The 18,407-nt window shown below is 39.2% G+C and overlaps 1 protein-coding gene and 1 pseudogene across 1 annotated transcript in view; one reads left to right on the top strand and one right to left on the bottom strand.

Moving 5' to 3' along the window:
* Nucleotides 1-18,407, bottom strand: part of GLIS3 (GLIS family zinc finger 3) — a 674,355-nt gene that overhangs the window by 650,868 nt on the left and 5,080 nt on the right. The gene's annotated exons all lie outside the window — the stretch shown is intronic.
* LOC145521601 (U6 spliceosomal RNA) lies at nt 15,522-15,621 on the top strand (annotated as a pseudogene).

The following is an 18,407-nucleotide window of genomic DNA, read 5'->3' as shown; positions in this document are numbered from 1 at the left end:
TTGTGACATATTCTAAAGTTATTGTTCTTCCACATGGGTGAGCCCATAAATTGCTGAGTTTCGATTGATTTATATTTCATTCACAGCTTGTGTGAGATTCCCTTCCATCTCACAGTCTTCAGTTACCCTGAGTTCATTTAAAATCTGTCACCACATTCTTTACAGACAACTAAATAGCATTAGCCACAATTTGTTGATGGAGAGATTATTAATAGAATTTACATAGCTATATGTAACCTTAGTGAACAGAATAGGAGTGGAAGGACAAGGGAGAGGAGAAGAATGAGGCATCTAGTGTAGTAAGAGGCTGGTAGAGGGTCAGACTTGGGATAGTAGGGTTCCAGTTCTAGTTCTGTCACTGAGCAAGCTATCCTGGGTCAATCATATTTCTCTGAATGGGTGAAACTGCCTCTTACATTCCTTCCAATCTAACATTGGAGTATTTATCCAGTCATTCATGCAATTAATGTTTAAGTCTATTCTTTAACATTATATATCAATCAATTATGGAGCACTCAAAGACGATGTGTTTGCTTGTACGTTTTCAGATCCTGAAAATGTACATTTATAAGGAAATCGATTGCATTTTCTGTAGGAGAAAAGCAGATATTTAGCAAGTTTAGCAGAAAGTCATTCACATTTGACAATTTCTATGTCCTTGTTTCAAGTGGATTTTGGCACTTATATCTTTGGCCCTGTAATCACGTAAGGGCTTTGAACTGCAGAAATGCCTGTATGATGCTGGACTAAAAATCCAAGCTCTGGATTCTGGCCCTATAGCTCCTTCTGTGCATATGACTGTGGCGGACTTGTTAGGACTCTGATAGATACAGAAACTCAACTCAAGGCCACTTAAACACTAAAGACCATACATTACATGGGAGAGCTGACCCACCAAGCTGCAGGAGATCAGAAATGCACCTGAGCACCTGGAACAATCAGTGACTCAGGCTCAGCCAGGACTCACCTTTCACCTGGTCTCTGCTCCTCCCAGCAAGCTAGCTTCATTCTCTTTTTTTTTTCAGATTGGTTTTCTCTGCCTTTCTCAGATCTAGACTGTTACATTTATATATTCACTCAATAGCTGTTGCCTTTGAGCCTGACTGAGCAGGCATTGTTCTAGGCACTAGGGAAATAGTAACGGCAAGGAAAATGTCTGCCCTCAGGGAGCTCGTGTACTTGTCGAGTGGAGAAAGTCGCAGAACAGACATATGTACAAATAATATACAAGGTAGTATTAACTGTTATAGAGAACAATAATCAGCATAAGAGGTTAGGGAATACTGAGTGGCTGCAGCGGTAGTGGTGGTGTGTTATTTCATAAAAGTGGTCAGGGAAAGTCTTCTACTGTTTGGTTATATTTGAACAAACCATGAAGTTAGGGAGAAAGGAAAAAGAATATCTGGTGTAACAGCAAATACAAAGACCCCTAAGTGGGAACATACACTTGACATGTTCAAGGGCAAACAAGGGGCCAGTGTACTGGAGTAGAACTGGGAGAAAAGAAGAGTGCTAAGAGACAAGATCGGAAAGGGAACAATAGCCAGATCATATATTAATAGATACAAGATCACTATGTTTACTCTGGGTGTTTACTCTGAGATGGAAAATCACTGGAAAATATTGAGCTGAGAAGTGAAAGGAGCTGATTTATGTTTGAGTAGAACCACTCTGGCTGCTGCATGGAGATTAAATTGTAGGGGAGGAAAGCGAAGGCAGAGGGCCTATTTAGGAGGCTATTTCAATAATCTAGATAAGAGATAATGCAGTACAGTTGGTGAGAAATGGTCATATGCTGAATATATTTTGAAGGCAGTTAGTCAACATGATATGCTAAAGTATTGGATGTGGAGGTAAAGGTGGAGAGAACCAAATGTAGCCTAGGAGAGAGTAGAAGGAGCCTGAAGACTAAGCCCCAGACCTCTTTAACTGTTAAGAGATTGAGAGCTTGGAACAAGCCTGCAAAGAAGGCCCAGAAGGAATAGCTACCAAGGTAGGAGGAGAAGCAAGAGAGAATGGCATCCCATAAGCCATCTGGAGAAAACAGAGGAGGAAGAAGTGATTGAACATGCTGAAAGCTGCTGTATGGTCGAGAGAAATGAGGCTTGAGAACTGACCACCTAACAGGACCATAGGGGCTCATAGGTGACTTTGATAAGAGCTATTTTCAGTGAAATGATGGAGACAAATCCTCTGAAAACTTGTGCCATGGAAGAGGTGCTGAATTTTCAGTTCTAGTTTTTAAAATCCTAAAGATGAACCCCGACTAATAAATATGGTTCAGATCCAGCATTCACCTTTAGACCAATAAACTATGACCAAGAGGAAGGATAACATTATAGGTTAGTGGTATGTTGATCAATGTTGGGGGTTCTCAGGCTGTCATGTAGGAACATGGACACCTAAGATTTATGTGTAGATTGAGAAAGGAATCAGGAAGGAGGAAGAAGAGGTCACTAAGGATCTCCCCAATGTTGGGTCTGAAACTTAACCTTTAATTATAAAATGGCATTGGCATTCCCACTTTATAGAACTGGTGTCAAAATCAGATCAAAAAAACAAGACTGTGATGAATGAACTCTGCACATCCTGTAACTTCTATACAGACATGATAGCTTACCACAACAAGCATGATGGGTTACCCTTATGATGTCAAAACAGAAGGGCACACTCCGGTGGCCCATCTTCAGGCATCAATCCCTGGCCACACTGTGCCCCATGAAGAAGCTGGGCATATATATTGCAGACAAATATAGCTGGATGTTCTGGCTAGAAGAAGCACAACTCTTCCTCCCAAGTTTAAACATTGGGAGCTCTTAGAAAAAGGTACTTCTAATAGCTGTCAAAACAAAAAGTTGAAAAAGCCATCCCAAGGGTAGCATAAAGAAAGCAAGAAAGAAGGAAGATAGTAAAAAAGGACAAGAAAGCTAAAGACAAGAAAAAGAAAAAAAAAAGACATCATTGGCAAGGAGGGAAAGGGAAGAGGCAAATAAAGGAGTTCATTTCATTTACGTACAATGTATTATTTATGTATATGTTATTCTTATATATAAATACATGTATATACATGTACATGTGTATATGAACAGATATATGTACAATATATATTCATAAATGTGTGCCTAGTTAGGGGGGCAGATAGAGAGGTATGTAATATGTTCCACATTGGACTATAAGGAAAAAGGTTAAATTTTATGCCCCCCTCCTAAATCATACAACTTAATAGTAAACTGCTCGTTAAACTGCAAACCACTGCATTTACTAGTAATATAAATCAATAAGAGTGAAAGACAATGAAAGCTAAAAAAAAAAAGAAGGATCCTCTACATGCACTGGGGATTTGTCCTTGTTCTTTCTTTCTACTTCTGACAAGGCATTTCCAAAGTGAAGTCTTTTAAAAATAAAAAGAGGATCTTGAAAAGCACTAGCCCCATGTGAGCCCAATTACTCCCTGGCTGTATGTTACGTACTTAAGGAGACTTAATTCTCTGATATGAAATGAGCCCTATTTTAAGAAAGGTTTAAGGACATTTTGTTCCTGTCTTCAGAGAATTAATAATTTTTAAGAACTCCTAAGACCTGTCTGACTTCTTCTCGGGAATTGCAGATATCCTCTTATTTTACCAAAGCAGGAATTCTCTGACAAGTTTCAGAACATGAATATGGATATGACACCAAAGCACAAGTAATGAAAACAAAAATAAACCAGTGGAACTACATCAAACTAAGGGATTCCTTACTTTGGCTCAGATGGTAAAGAATCTTCTCATAATGCAGGAGACCCAGGTTTGATTCTTGGATCAGGATGAACCCCTAGAGATGGAAATGGCTACCCACTCCAGTATTCTTGCCTGGAGAATCCCTTGGACAGAGAACCCTGGCAGGCTACAGTCCATGGGGTCGCAAACAGTTGGACACAGCTGAGTGACTAACACTTCCACACATCAAACTAAAAAGCTCCTGCACAGAAAAAAAGAAACAATCAACAAAATGAAAAAGCAGAGCTTCCCTAGTGGCTCAGTGGTAAAGAGTTCACCTGTCGATTCAGGAAACAAGGGTTCAATTCCTGATCTGGGACGATTCCCCAGTGCTGTGAGGCAACTAAGCCCATGCACCACAACTCCTGAGCCCGTGCTCTGGAGCATGGGAGCTGCAACTGCTGAGCCCATGTGCTGCAGCCACTGAGCCCCACATGCCCTAGAGCCCATGCTCCACAAGAGAAGCCACCACAGCTGAAGAGTAGCCCCCTTTGGTCCAACTAGAGAAAAACCCATGCAGCAACAAAGACCCAGTGCATCCAAAAATAGATAAATAAAACAATAAATTAAAAAAAAATTTAATGAAAAAGCAACCTATAGAATGGTAGAAAATATTCACAAACCACACACCTGATAAGAGGTTAATATCCAAATATATAAGGAACTCATAGAATTCAGTAACAAAAAGAACAAATAATCCAATTTTAAATGGGCAAATACTCTGAATAAACATTTTTCCAAAGAAGATATTCAGATGACCATTCAGCACCTACATGAAAAGGTGCTCAACGTCACTAGTCATCAGGGAAATACAAGTCAAAACCACAAGGAGATATCACCACAGACCTGTTAGGATAGCTATTATCAAAAAGACAAGAGGTAACAAATGCTGAGGAGGATATAGAGAAAAGGGAACACTCAGACACAGTTGGTAGGAATGCAAACTGATGCAGCCACTATGGAAAACAGTATGGAAGTTCCTTAAGAAATTAAAAATGTAACTACTATACAATCCAGCAATCCCACTTTTGGGATGTATCCAACAGAAATGAAATCACTCTCTAGAAAAGATATGTGTACCCCAGATTCACTGCAGCATTATTTACAATAGCCAAAACATGAAAACAGCCTAAATGTCCACCAATGGATGAATAAAGAAAATGTGGTGTATATATGTCTATATACAATGGAATATTATTCAGCCACGAGAAAGAAAATCCTGCCACTTGTGAAAACATGGATGAGTCTTGAGGGCATTACGCTAAGTGAAATAAGTCAGACAAAGAAGTACAAAAAATGTGTGATCTAACTTTTACATGGAATCTTAAAAAAACTGAACTCATATAAACAGCTGTGGCATGTGGGACCTAGTTCCCTGATGAGGGAGCGAACCCCGGCTCCCTGCATTGGGAGTGCAGTCTTAGCCACTGGACCACCAGGGAAGTCCCCAAACTTTCAGTTTTAAGATGAATAAGTTCAGGGGATGTAATGTACAGTATGATTAACTACAGCTAACAAAACTTTATTGTGTATTTGAAAGCTGCTCAGAGAGTAAATCTTAAAAGTTCCCACCACATACAGAAAATATTATTAACTATGTATTGCAATAGATACCTAAACCAAAATTGTGGTAATCATTTCACAATACATACATATATCAAATCATTACATTGTATAACTTAACATACATTATGTGTCAGCTATATCTCAATAAAGCTAGAAAAAAAGAGCAAACTGTTCTCAAACTGTTACTAAAATTAGTAAAAGTAATTTTATCTCCTTTAGTTATGGAGTAGATTCCCCATACTTTGAAATGCCTCTCTGTTCTTTCCCCAACTGTCATTCAGATTTTTACAGTGTGTATCATAAGTGTTACGAGTTTGAATTCTTTGCTGCCCCTCCTTCCAGGCCCTTCCCTCTGGAAGGCTGTACATCCCTGACCCATTGGCTTCAGGCCTGGTCGTGTGACTTGCTTTGGCCACTGAAATATGAGAGACAGTAATGTGTACCGTTTGGGTAAAGCTTTAAGAGCCGTCACATAGCTGCCATCTTCTCTCTCCCTGACCATAAGACCAGCACTAGACTGCTCTCTTACTGTGAGTCCTAAAATGAAGACAAATTGGAGCTGAGCTGAAAAGGACCCCTGATGGATATACAGCACGAACAAGAAATAAATGTTTATTGTTATAAAGGTCTGAGATTTCAGGGATCATTTGTTACTGCAGCATTAATTTAACCTGACAGAAAGTGATTTATAAATTATTTTATATGTTTGTAAAATATAAATATTACAATAATTGGCAAAAAATTATAATAAGATCTTCAAGCTCTCTAGGTTTCTAATTTTCTGGTAGTTTTTAAAAAATGAGAATAGCAACAAGAATATGCCAAGTGAGTTGGAAAATTCATGTTACAAAGCAGTAATTCTTATTTTTGTCGATGGACCACACTGTTAATACTACATATATTTTAGGTCAATAGAAGGACTCCCCAGGGCTGAAATGGTGGTGGTGATGTGTGCTCAGTCATGTCTGACTCTTTGAGACACCATGGACTTCTAGCCTGCCAGGCTCCTCTGTCCATGGAATTTTCCAGGCAAGAATACTGGACTGGGTTGCCATTTCCTACTCCAGGGGATCTTCCTGACCCAGGGATCAAACCCGAGTCTCCCATGTCTCCTGCATTACCAGGAGGATTCTTTACCACTGAGCTACATGGAAAGCCCCCACAGCTGAAGAGGTCTCTTGTCATTTTATAAGAGGTACTCTCAGAAAACACATACTAGACCAGACCACTCAAAGTGTGATCTGTGAACTTTCTTTCAGCAGTCTTCAATGAGGTAAGCCTAGAAATTAAGAGTGTGTTTAGAAGCTCTTAGAGCAATTTGACATTATCAGAACATCCAAGCTAAAGGTTGGTCAAGCTGTCTTGTTGAGTGAGGTAATGGAACAGTATGTGCATTGTCAGACTAATGTAGTGAGTCATATGTAGCACAAGCTGCCTACTAAGATTCGTCTTGCACAGATCATACACACACACACACACACACACACACACACATACACACACCCATCCTCATCCTTCACCACAGATAGTTTGAAAAGGTCTGACTGAGAACCTGCCTGGAAGTCATCAGAAGAACCACTGTACTTAAGAGTGATAAACTTAATGCTGCTGCTGCTAAGTCACTTCAGTCGTGTCCGACTCCGTGCGACCCCACAGACGGCAGCCCACCAGGCTCCCCCGTCCCTGGGATTCTCCAGGCAAGAACACTGGAGTGGGTTGCCATTTCCTTCTCCAATGCATCAAAGTGAAAAGTGAAAGTGAAGTTGCTCAGTCGTGTCCGACCCTTAGCAAACCCATGGACTGCAGCCTACCAGGCTCCTCCGTCCATGGGATTTTCCAGGCAAGAGTACTGGAGTGGGTTGCCATTTCCTTCTCCGGATAAACTTAATAGAGGACCTAAAATACACAAAGACACTATAAGTAAAATTGAACTGTTCCCTTGGGAAAATCCATGTCATATTAATAATCTCCCTGACATTTTCTGTCCCACTTGAGATTTACAAAGGCAGACAGTAGAAATAACATTTCTTAATTACCCACTGTAAGTGGAACAGTGTACAGTTCTCGGGTTATGAATTACTGTCACAAAATGCAGAATACATTTTCTCTTAGAAACAGTTTTACTAATGTTGGGGAGAATCCTAGCCTATGAAGTTGAATTCACCTAAGAAGCAGCTGAACTGTATAATTTTCCATACTAATATAATGTGTGAGTCTCTAAAACAGAAATTAAGATGATAGGATAAGAAGGAGGGGAAAGAAATTTTTAAACTATGCTAAACTTTTCTTTGAGGTTTTCTCACCTTCTTCTATTTACCTGCTATCTCTCCAGGCCTTCCCTGGTGGGCTTCCCTGGTGGCTCAGATGGTAAAGAATCTGCCTGCAATGCAGGAGACCTGGGTTCGATCCCTGGGTTGGGAAGATCCCCTGGAGAAGGAAATGGCAACCCACTCCAGTATTCTTACCTGGAAAATCCCATGGACTGAGGAGCCTGGCAGGCTACAGTCCATGGGGTCACAAAGAGTCAGACACAACTGAGCGACTTCACTTCACTTCTCCATGCCTTCTCAACCCTTTCTCCTCTTACACTCCCCTAGTTTTCCAAATACAGCACTCATCAAAATTATTTCATTCCTTTTCCTTCAATGTAGGTAATTTCAAGTATTAAGGAAATCAGTGAATTGGGTTATTTTACAGTAAGGTGAAAATGAGTGATGGCTTCTTAATCCTGCTAGAAGCATCTGTCTTTTTAGAATATGCTTATTTTAATTCTAACCTCAAAGTGGAAGTACAGGGAAATGAAAAAAAAAATGTTTGGGAAAATAGAGGAAACTATTCTAGGTCAAGGAAGCAGGGCTTTTGTCTGAGTCACTTTCTCCTAATCACTTCCTGCTTTTCACAATTTCCCCCCTTTTTCTATTTCTTACATAGAATTCCTGAGTTTTTTATTTTTTATTTTTTTGACTCTCAACACTAAAAATGCCGGCAGTCATTGGTAAAAAGGAATCATTTCTACATGAGGTAAGCAGAGACAGTGTGCATGAGTGAGAACTGAGGGAGGAAATCCACAAATAGTAGGAAGAGAAGAATTTGGAACACCATAGATGTTGAAAGCTGAAATCAGACATCTTAGAGACAATTTAAGCCAGTATATCCCTAAAAGACAGCAAGCCCAGAACTCAGAGTCTTCAATAGGCAATGATCTCTTTGTAGCACTTTATAAAATTGTTTTGTTTTCATCATTTTTTAATTTATACCATAATCTTGGAAAGTGGTATTGATTTTCTTTTTCAGGGGGGTATTGATTTTCAATATGCAACAGTGATAATTTTCTTTTAAAATACATTCATTTAGGAAAAAGAAAATTAGTTCAAAGAAAATCTTAGGCAAATAATGTAAGTGGTACAGAGATGTGGATAAGAATTATGAGGTGGTATGGAGAAGGAAATGACAACCCACTCCAGCGTTCTTGCCTGGAGAAACCTAGGGATAGAGGGGCCTGGTGGACTGCGGTCTATGGGGTTGCAAAGAGTCGGACACGACTAAGCGACTAACATACACACACACACACACACACGTGAAGAATCTTGGAGCTGAGGAAACACTGATCTAGCCTGAATAAACTTCACATCTGAATTTAAAACTGGTGAGATATGAACGCATGTTTGGGGGAAGAGGGCCATGGGGGACCTAGAAATGGTATTAAGATAACACACAAACCTGTCTTCTGTAGGTGGTATCGGAGAAGGCAATGGCACCCCACTCCAGTACTCTTGCCTGGAAAATCCCATGGACAGAGGAGCCTGGTAGGCTACAGTCCATGGAGTTGCAAAGATTCGGACATGACTGAATGACTTCACTTTCTTTCTTTCTATAGTTTCTTTTGGAGAAGGAAATGGCAACCCACTCCAGTGTTCTTGCCTGGAGAATCCCATGGATAGAGGGGCCTGGTGGACTGCGGTCTACGGGGTTGCAAAGAGTCGGACACGACTAAGCGACTAACACACACACACACACACACACACACACACGTGAAGAATCTTGGAGCTGAGGAAACAGTGATCTAGCCTGAATAAACTTCACATCTGAATTTAAAACTGGTGAGATATGAACGTGTGTTTGGGGGAAGAGGGCCATGGGGGACCTAGAAATGGTATTAAGATAACACACAAACCTGTCTTCTGTAGGTGGTATAGTTAAATTCCTCCAAACAACAGACCCACATGCAGAAACTATAAAGGAATGTGGTGGCAAGGTAAGAGCTTATAAGCTTTAGTGACACATCACTTAGGAACCTCCTTTATATTTGCACACTCAACCTACAGCATTACTAGAAACTGGGCATCTTTTCACCTCGTCCTCCTATGAGACAACCCTTGGGGATTTCCCACTACTTATTGATCTTTCAGCACATATTTCTGTTTGTGGCCAGAAAAAGGATAATCCTGTAAGAATAACACAAGAAATTGATACATGATACTGTACACATTTTTAGTCTAAATAACAATAATAAATAATAATTCAGCCAGATCCAGATTAATTCAGGTGTTGCCAATAACTATGGGTATACAGTATGAATTTATCGAATCATGTGAGAATTGTAACTATTCATGTAAATAGCTTCAGCTGAGCTTAACACAGATTCATTAAAAGCCAAAATATGTTCCAGGAACTGTGCCAGGTATTGAAGAATCATGATCAAAAAGACTCAGTCTCCACCTCCAAAGCATCCATATTTGTACAAATTAAATATGAGCCATGCTATATTCATGAAATTTTTCATAGTTCATAAAACAGTTTCACTTCATATTACTTTACTTAATACTTACAGAAGCACTGTGATGTAAGATATTATTGTTATCTCCACGTTACAGACAAGGAAACTAAAACCGTTAATTTGATTTGTCCAAGGTTATTAATAGCAGTATCAGTAAGCAATAGAGAAGTCTTGAACATAAGAATCCTGCTTCCAAATCAGCACTTTTCCTATAATACTAGCCACCTGCAATTATTTCTCTCACAATTCTGCTTCTTGCTATAATGAAGTATTAACACGTACTCCTGGTGAGAACAACTTGAAAAGCCAGAAAAAAGACAAAATGAAATCTATTTAAAGGCAGTAAGTCTACTGACATCATAAGAAAATTGCCTTAGCAGCCAGAACTTTAGAGTACAAGATCAGAGATAAGGGAACCCCAAAAATGTGGCCTACCAACCAGAAAAAGAGTCTAGAAAATCAGGGAATCCAAAAGCTGGTTCTATCAGAGTGGTACTGATAAAATTTGTAAGTTCCTACCCAGACTAATCAAGAAACATATGAAAACACAAATTACCAATGTGAGGAGTACAACAGAGGACATCAAACAGACCTAAAAGACATTAATGGTATGCTACAGACAACTATTAATGTGACAACACAGATGAAATGGACACATTCATTAAAAGACACATATCAAAAACTGACCCAAAAAGAAATAGAAAACTTCAATAGCCCAACATCCATTAAAGAAACTGAATTTGTAGTTAACAATTAATACAAAGAAATTCTCGGTCCAGACGACTTCACAGGTGAATTCTACCTTTTAAGGGGAAATAATAACATCAATCCAAGCATACTTTTTGAGAACATAGAAAAGGAAGAAACACTAAATCATTTTATAATATAAGGCCAGTACTACCCTGATTCCAAAATCAAACACATTAAAATCGAATTACAAAACATTATCCCTCATAACACAGATGTAAAACTTAATATTAGCAAGTTTAATCTAACAATATGCATCTATTAAATTAGATAATATATATCCACATATATTGGGAGACCCAGGTTCCATCCCTGGGTTGGGAAGATCCCCTGGAGAAGGAAATGGCAACCCCCTCCAGTATTCTTGCCTGGAAAATTCCATGGACGAAGGAGCCTGGCAGGCTACAGTCCATGGGGTCGCAAAGAGTCGGACACAACTGAGCGACTTCACTTTAATTCACATATATTATCACATCTTTATCCACTCATCTGTTGACGGACATTTAGCTTGCTTCCATGTCTTGGCTATTGTAAACAGTGCGGCAATGAACACCGGTGCTGCTGCTGCTAAGTCGCTTCAGTTGTGTCCGACTCTGTGCGACCCCATAGACAGCAGCCCACCAGGCTCCCCCGTCCCTAGGATTCTGCAGGCAAGAACACTGGAGTGGGTTGCCATTTCCTTCTTCAATGCATGAAAGTGAAAAGTGAAAGTCAAGGCGCTCAGTCATGTCGGACTCTCAGCGACCCCATGAGCTGCAGCCTACCAGGCTCCTCCGTCCATGGGGTTTTCCAGGCAAGAGTACTGGAGTGGGTTGTCATTGCCTTCTCCGCAATGAACACTGGGTTGCATGTATCTTTTTGAATTATGGTTTTCTCCAGATATACACCCAGGAGTGGGACTGCAGGATCATATAGGAGCTCTGTTTCTAGTTTTTTGAGGAACCTCCATATGGTTCTCCATAGTAGTTGTAGGAAGTTTGTTAAATAAACTATAGATTTATTCATACAGTATAGTATTCCATAGCAGTTCAAAGGAATGAGGAAGATTTCTTTATAATAAGAACTACACAAAGGAGTATTGAACAGAAAAAGGAACAAGGAAAATCTCTGTATATAACACTGGGTGAGCATCAGGATAAATGAAAAAAAAAAAGAGAGGCCCAGAACAGGGCTTGTAAAATGTCACCTTTGCATAATAAAGGGAAGGAGAGTGTGAATATAAACATTTCTTTCTATTTCCTAAAAAGAAGCAACTAAAGGATAAACTAAACTGTAGGAGCTATCTGCTAACTGTTACATATGTTGGGAGGCAGGGGAGTAAAGGAGAGGGGAGATGAACATGCGAATTGTCTGACTGTGCTGTTTTACAGTTTGACTGAACTGAGTAAAAGTTTCACATACTTTAAAAAATTACTGAAATTTTTAAAACCAATTTCTAAAATTTGAAAATGGACTTTCCTGGTGGTCCAGTGGTTGGGATTGCAGGTTTCATCCCTGGTTGGGGAGCTAAGATCCTTCATGCTATGTGTTGCAGCCAAAAAAATTTTAATTGAAAGCAAATGGAAACCTATGGTTCTAACTGCATATCAAATTGATGGCATAACCACACAGGGAAAACAATTATTTCAAGTGACTTTTTTTAATTCAATTTTTTTTATTCAGGTAAAATTCAAATAATATACAATTAACCATTTTAAAGTATATAGTTCAGTGGCATTTAGTGTGTTCAGTGTTGTGCTGTTTTATTATTTTTGACTCTGAGGCCATTTTCTTTGGAATTCGACCCATAGATTCTTTCTTTCATTCTAGCTTTATTGAGGTATAATTTATACAAAGTGTAAGTTTCAGATGTATAGCATCCTGATTTGACTTACACACATCATGAAATGATGTCTATAATAACTTCAGTGAACATCCATCATCTCATACAGATACAACATTAAAGAAATAGAAAAAAAAAATTTTTCCTTATGATGAGAGCTCTTAGGATTTACCCTCTTACCTACTTTCATATATAACATACAACAGTGTTAATTATATTGATCATGTTGTACTTATAACTGGTAGTTTGTACCTTTTGACTACCTTCATCCAATCCCTTTTCCTTTACCCCCAGTAATCACAAATCTGATCTCTTTTTGCATGAGTTTGTTTTTGACATATGACTGACCCATGACACTATGTTAATTCCTAGTACCCAACATAGTAATTTGATATTTCTATACATTTCAAAGTGACCCCCATGATAAGAACAGCTGTCATCAGTCACCAAAGATATGCATAATTATTAACTATATTCCACATACTGTACATTTCATACCTGTGACTCATTTATTTTGTAACTTAAAGTTTGTACCTCTTAATCTCTCTCATCTATTTCTCTCAACCCTCCACCCCCAAAGAACCACCTGTTTATTCTCTGTGTCTATGACTCTGTTTTCTGTTTAGTTATGTTTGCTGAGTGACTTTCAAACATAGAGATTTGACTATACATCCCTTGTGTTATATATGAAAAATGTGAAAGTGAAAGTGTTAGTCACTCAGTCATGTCTGACTCTTTGCAACCCCATGAACTATAACCCGCCAGGCTCCTCTGTCCACAGAATTCTCCAGGCAACAATACTGGAGTGGGTAAGCATTCCCTTCTCCAAGGGATCCCAATCCAGGGATCTTCCCAACCCAGGGATCAAACCTGGGTCTCCTGCACTGCAGGCAGATTCTTTACTATCTGAGCCACCAGGGAAGGTTCTGGTAACAAAAGAACCACAAAGAACTCTTAAGGTGCACTCAGTGATCTTATTATCAGAAGTAATACTGACACTTAAAAAAAAAAAAACTATTTTATATATAGTATGATTAGGAAATAAACACTTCAGTTCATGTCTTTAGGAACTATGCTTTTCAAAGTAAAATCAAAGAAGTTTAATCCAAACTATCTAATCTTAAATTTAAATTGATTCACATCCATTAGGATACCTACTATTAAGACAACAATTATTGATGACAATGTGGAGAAACTGGAACCCTTGTGCTTTGCTTGTTGGAATGTAAAATGGTGCAGTCAGTGTAAAAACAGTATGGCAGTTCCTTAAAATATTAAATACAGAATTACCATATGATCCAGCAATTCTACTTCTGGGTACATAACACAGAAGAATTGAAAACAGGGACTCAAACAGGTATTTACACACCCATTTTCATAGCAGTATTATTCACAATTGCCAGAAGATGGAAACAACCCAAGTGTTCATCAATGAATGAATGAATGGATAAATAATACATGATATATACATACAGAGTATATACAATTCTCCCTTAAAAAGTAAGGAATTACATGCCACAACATGGATGACCCTTGAGGACATTATGATAAGTGAAATAAACCAGTCACAGAAGGAAAAGAATTTCATAGATGTAGAAAGCAGAATGGTGGTTTCCAGAAGTTGGAGGAAAAAGGAGTGGGGAGTCAGTATTTAATGGGTACAGAGTTTCAGTTTAGGAAGATGAGAAAGCCCTGGAGAAGGATGGTGGTGATGTTTGCAGAACAATGTGGATGTACTTAATGTCACAAAGCTCTACATTTAAAAATGGTTTATATGGTAAAATTTATTATGAATATTTTACAATAATAGAAAATTAGACAGGAAACATCAGTATGAACTCATTATCTATTTGTCTCTTACTATGAAATATGTATTTCTGAGTGCTGTCCACTACAAAGGGCTAGAAACATCGACAACCTAGTAGCAACAAGCCCTCCCATCACCAAGATCATTGTTTCTAAGTACTGTTCTCCACTAAGAGGAACCCAGACTGTCTGGAGAAATGGCTGTGTCTAGTTCCAGGGCTTCCCTGGTGGCGCAGATGGTAAAGAATCTGCCTGCAATTCAGGAGACCCGCGTTTGATCCCTGGGTCAGAAAGATCCCCTGGAGAAGGAAATGGCAACCCACTCCAACATTCTTGCCTGGAAAATTCCATGGACCAAGGAGCCTGGCTACAGTCCATGGAGTTGCAAAGAGATGGACACGACTGAGTGACTTACAGAGAGTTCTAGAGCAAGAAATGTATGGGATGATGGTCTTGAGACATTTTCCTAAGCCAGAAAATAAGGACACTTTTGAAGATAAATAGTTCTGTCAGAAGGACACAGGATTCAAACTGAAGGGGCTCCCACTGACCAAAGATGGGAAAATTTGAACAAGGGAAAGAATCATGACTGTTACTGACTGAAACACATAAAACCATCCACAACATGTAAATCCATGTGTTCATAATACTACTAACAAAGAATAAGAAAACAGAACCTCATCAATCACCATTGGATGTTGCTAGTATACAGATTTATTACCTAGGAAACCAATAAAGAGGGGAAATAAACCATGAATCCTGCCTTTTCCATACAAGCTATTTCAGGGTAACCAAACAGTTGATGAGGTAGAAATCCTTTCTATGGAAGACTCTCAGCAAATGTGTTCAGAAGGAATGATAGAATGAATTACCATCAGATGCCAAAATCATATTCAAAAGGTTGTTGTGAATTTATCACAGATGAATCAGGCTGGCAATATCAGAATCCACCTTTCAACCTTAGCATTTTTAAATATCAAATCTCCAGATCTAACTACCAGCTTAAAGGAAACAGTGGGGGTAGAGAAACAAAATAATTGCCACCATGAATAAACACATATACTAAAATTGGAACAATACAGAGAAGATTAGCATGGCCCCTATGCAAGGATGACACACAAATTTGTGAAGTGTTCCATATTTTTAAAAAAAAGGAAAAAGAGAAAGAACAAGCCAAATACGGAATACAAAGAATTTTGTAGGACAAACGACTGCTCAGCAAATGAGATAAGGGGCAACTGTAGAATAAAAGAGACTTTGCAAAGTTAACAACCCAGGGCAACGTGTGGACTCATTCAGACACTGGTTTTCAGAGCACTGTCCCCAGTGTTGGAACTTACCCTGTGCACCTTCTTGGTTGAAATCTGCTGTGAAGATGTGTTCTGTCTTTCCCTTGGCTTTGTTAGAGCTGAGGGACATCTCTACCTACAGCCTCTGTCTCACAGCAGCTACTGCTAAGTAACAAATAAATGAGTCTCTCTACATCAGGCCAGTTCACATGGGTGCTCTGCTAGACTTTAAAGGGGGGTCTTCTCATCCTGCCATGACAATCCCATCAGCCCAGCATCCCTGCTACCAGGAACAGAGTGGCTGAGAAGTGAAATCTCAGAGCCTCTTGCTGACTGACCACACTGTCCTGCCACACTTGCATTGATATAGTTGTACCTCAGGTTAGCAAGGGACAGCTTGGGAAGCAGCCTTCTAATAGGGAGCAGGGGACAGAGCTGCACCCCCTTTTCTCTAACATGTACCCCCTTACTGGATGCAGTCTGCCTGGAGAGAGAAAACAGGACCAACATCTCTCTTCCCTTCCGTTCCTGCCATTATTCCCTTGACAAGAAAGTGTTTTTTCTTCTAATCCCCGTGTCTCAACTGCCTGCTCCACTGGAGTGACGGCCACTATAGAGAGAAGGTTCCGTTCCTACACTACAGGGCAATTCTGTGAGCTGGGATTTTCAATATTCTAGTGAGGAGATGACGTGTCTCTTGAGAAACCTGTATGCAGGTCAGGAAGCAACAGTTAGAACTGGACATGGAACAACAGACTGGTTCCAAATAGGAAAAGGAGTATGTCAAGGCTATATATTGTCACCCTGCTTATTTAACTTATATGCAGAGTACATCATGGGAAATGCTGGGCTGGAAGAAACACAAGCTGGAATCAAGATTGCAGGGAGAAATATCAATAACCTCAGATATGCAGATGACACCACCCTTATGATAGAAAGTGAATAAGAACTAAAGAGCCTCTTGATTAAAGTGAAAGAGGAGAGTGAAAAAGTTGGCTTAAAGCTCAACATTCAGAAAACTAAGATCATGGCATCTGGTCCCATCACTTCATGGGAAATGGATGGGGAAACAGTGGGAACAGTTTAAGGCTTTATTTTGGGGGGCTCCAAAATCACTGCAGATGGTGATTGCAGCCATGAAATCAAAAGACACTTACTCCTTGGAAGGAAGCTTATGACCAATCTAGATAGCATATTTAAAAGCAGAACATTACTTTGCCAACAAAGGTCCACCTAGTCAAGGTTATGGTTTTTCCAGTGGTCATGTATGGATGTGAGAGTTGGACGGTAAAGAAAGCTGAGCACCACAGAATTGATGCTTTTGAACTGTGGTGTTGGAGAAGACTCTTGAGAGTCCCTTGGACTGCAAGGAGATGTAACCAGTCCATCCTAAAGGAGATCAGTCCTGGGTGCTCATTGGAAGGACTGATGTTGAAGCTGAAACTCCAATACTTTGGCCACCTCATGCAAAGAGTTGACTCATTGGAAAAGACCCTGATGCTGGGAAGGATTGGGGGCAGGAGGAGAAGGGGATGACAGAGGACGAGATGGCTGGATGGCATCACCAACTCGATGGACACAATTTTGGGTAAACTCCGGAAGTTGGTGATGGAGAGGGAGTCCTGGCGTGCTGCAATTCATGGGGTCACAAAGAGTCAGACATGACTGTGTGACTGAATTGAACTGAATCCCACATATCACACAGAAGTCTAATGTTAGTACACTTTTTTCTTTAAATTCCTCCGTAACAAATCCTAATCTCCCAAGCATATGAACACCTTGGCTTAGCAGGGCAAAGTACATGTGCTCAGAAATGCAAGAGATAAAGGACACATTAATAACTTTCATATCACTACTCTTATACACACATGTGCACACACATACAGACTTACTTGGAATTATATATGTTTTAAGTTTTATATTTTTAGCTAAAAAATAATAAATGACTGCATTATCATTATAAAAAAACCCACCTACTGATTATAATTTACTTTTGCCATCTCAAAACATAGTTGTATATAGGTATTTACCATTTTCCCATGTAATTTAATATTCTGCTAAAATATGCTTTTCAGTCTCTGCACGGTATTTCATTGTCCAGTGTATTTTTACACACTTGCTCAAACTTTAGCCAATTCACTTTACTAGGCAGTTAAGTTTTTTCCAACTGGGTTGGGATGAACAGCCCTTTAGTATTTTGTTGGTATAAGTTTCTAGAGGTAGAATGGTTGAGCTAAAGAATACAAACGCTTTTGATGGAAAGGTTACACATTGCCTAATTATCCTTAGAAAATCATAGCATTTTCTAGGTCCACTGGCACTGTGTGACACTTCCCATTTTCCTTTTTTCTCAGTTTATAATTTAAAATGTTCAAATTATAAATTCACAATTGTGAATCTTAAAATTTTATGTTAAAATATTTGTTCAGCTAGTAAATATTAGTTCAAATGTTCAGTTCTTTCAGTACTAGAGAGACTGAAATTCTTTTCATATGTTTCAAATTATGTATTAACCATTTATATTGATTACTGTAAATGATATCTTCTGACGAGGAAACTGAGGTTCAGAGAGATTAAGTGACTTATTCAAGGACACACAGCTTCTATGAAGCAGATAATTTTTTTTTCATATTCTAAAATGA

This window comes from Giraffa tippelskirchi, chromosome 1, assembly GCF_054371585.1.
Source record: "Giraffa tippelskirchi isolate mGirTip1 chromosome 1, T2T-mGirTip1v1.2.pri, whole genome shotgun sequence".
Classification (NCBI taxonomy): domain Eukaryota; kingdom Metazoa; phylum Chordata; class Mammalia; order Artiodactyla; family Giraffidae; genus Giraffa; species Giraffa tippelskirchi.
This window is presented reverse-complemented; position numbering and strand designations above follow the sequence as displayed.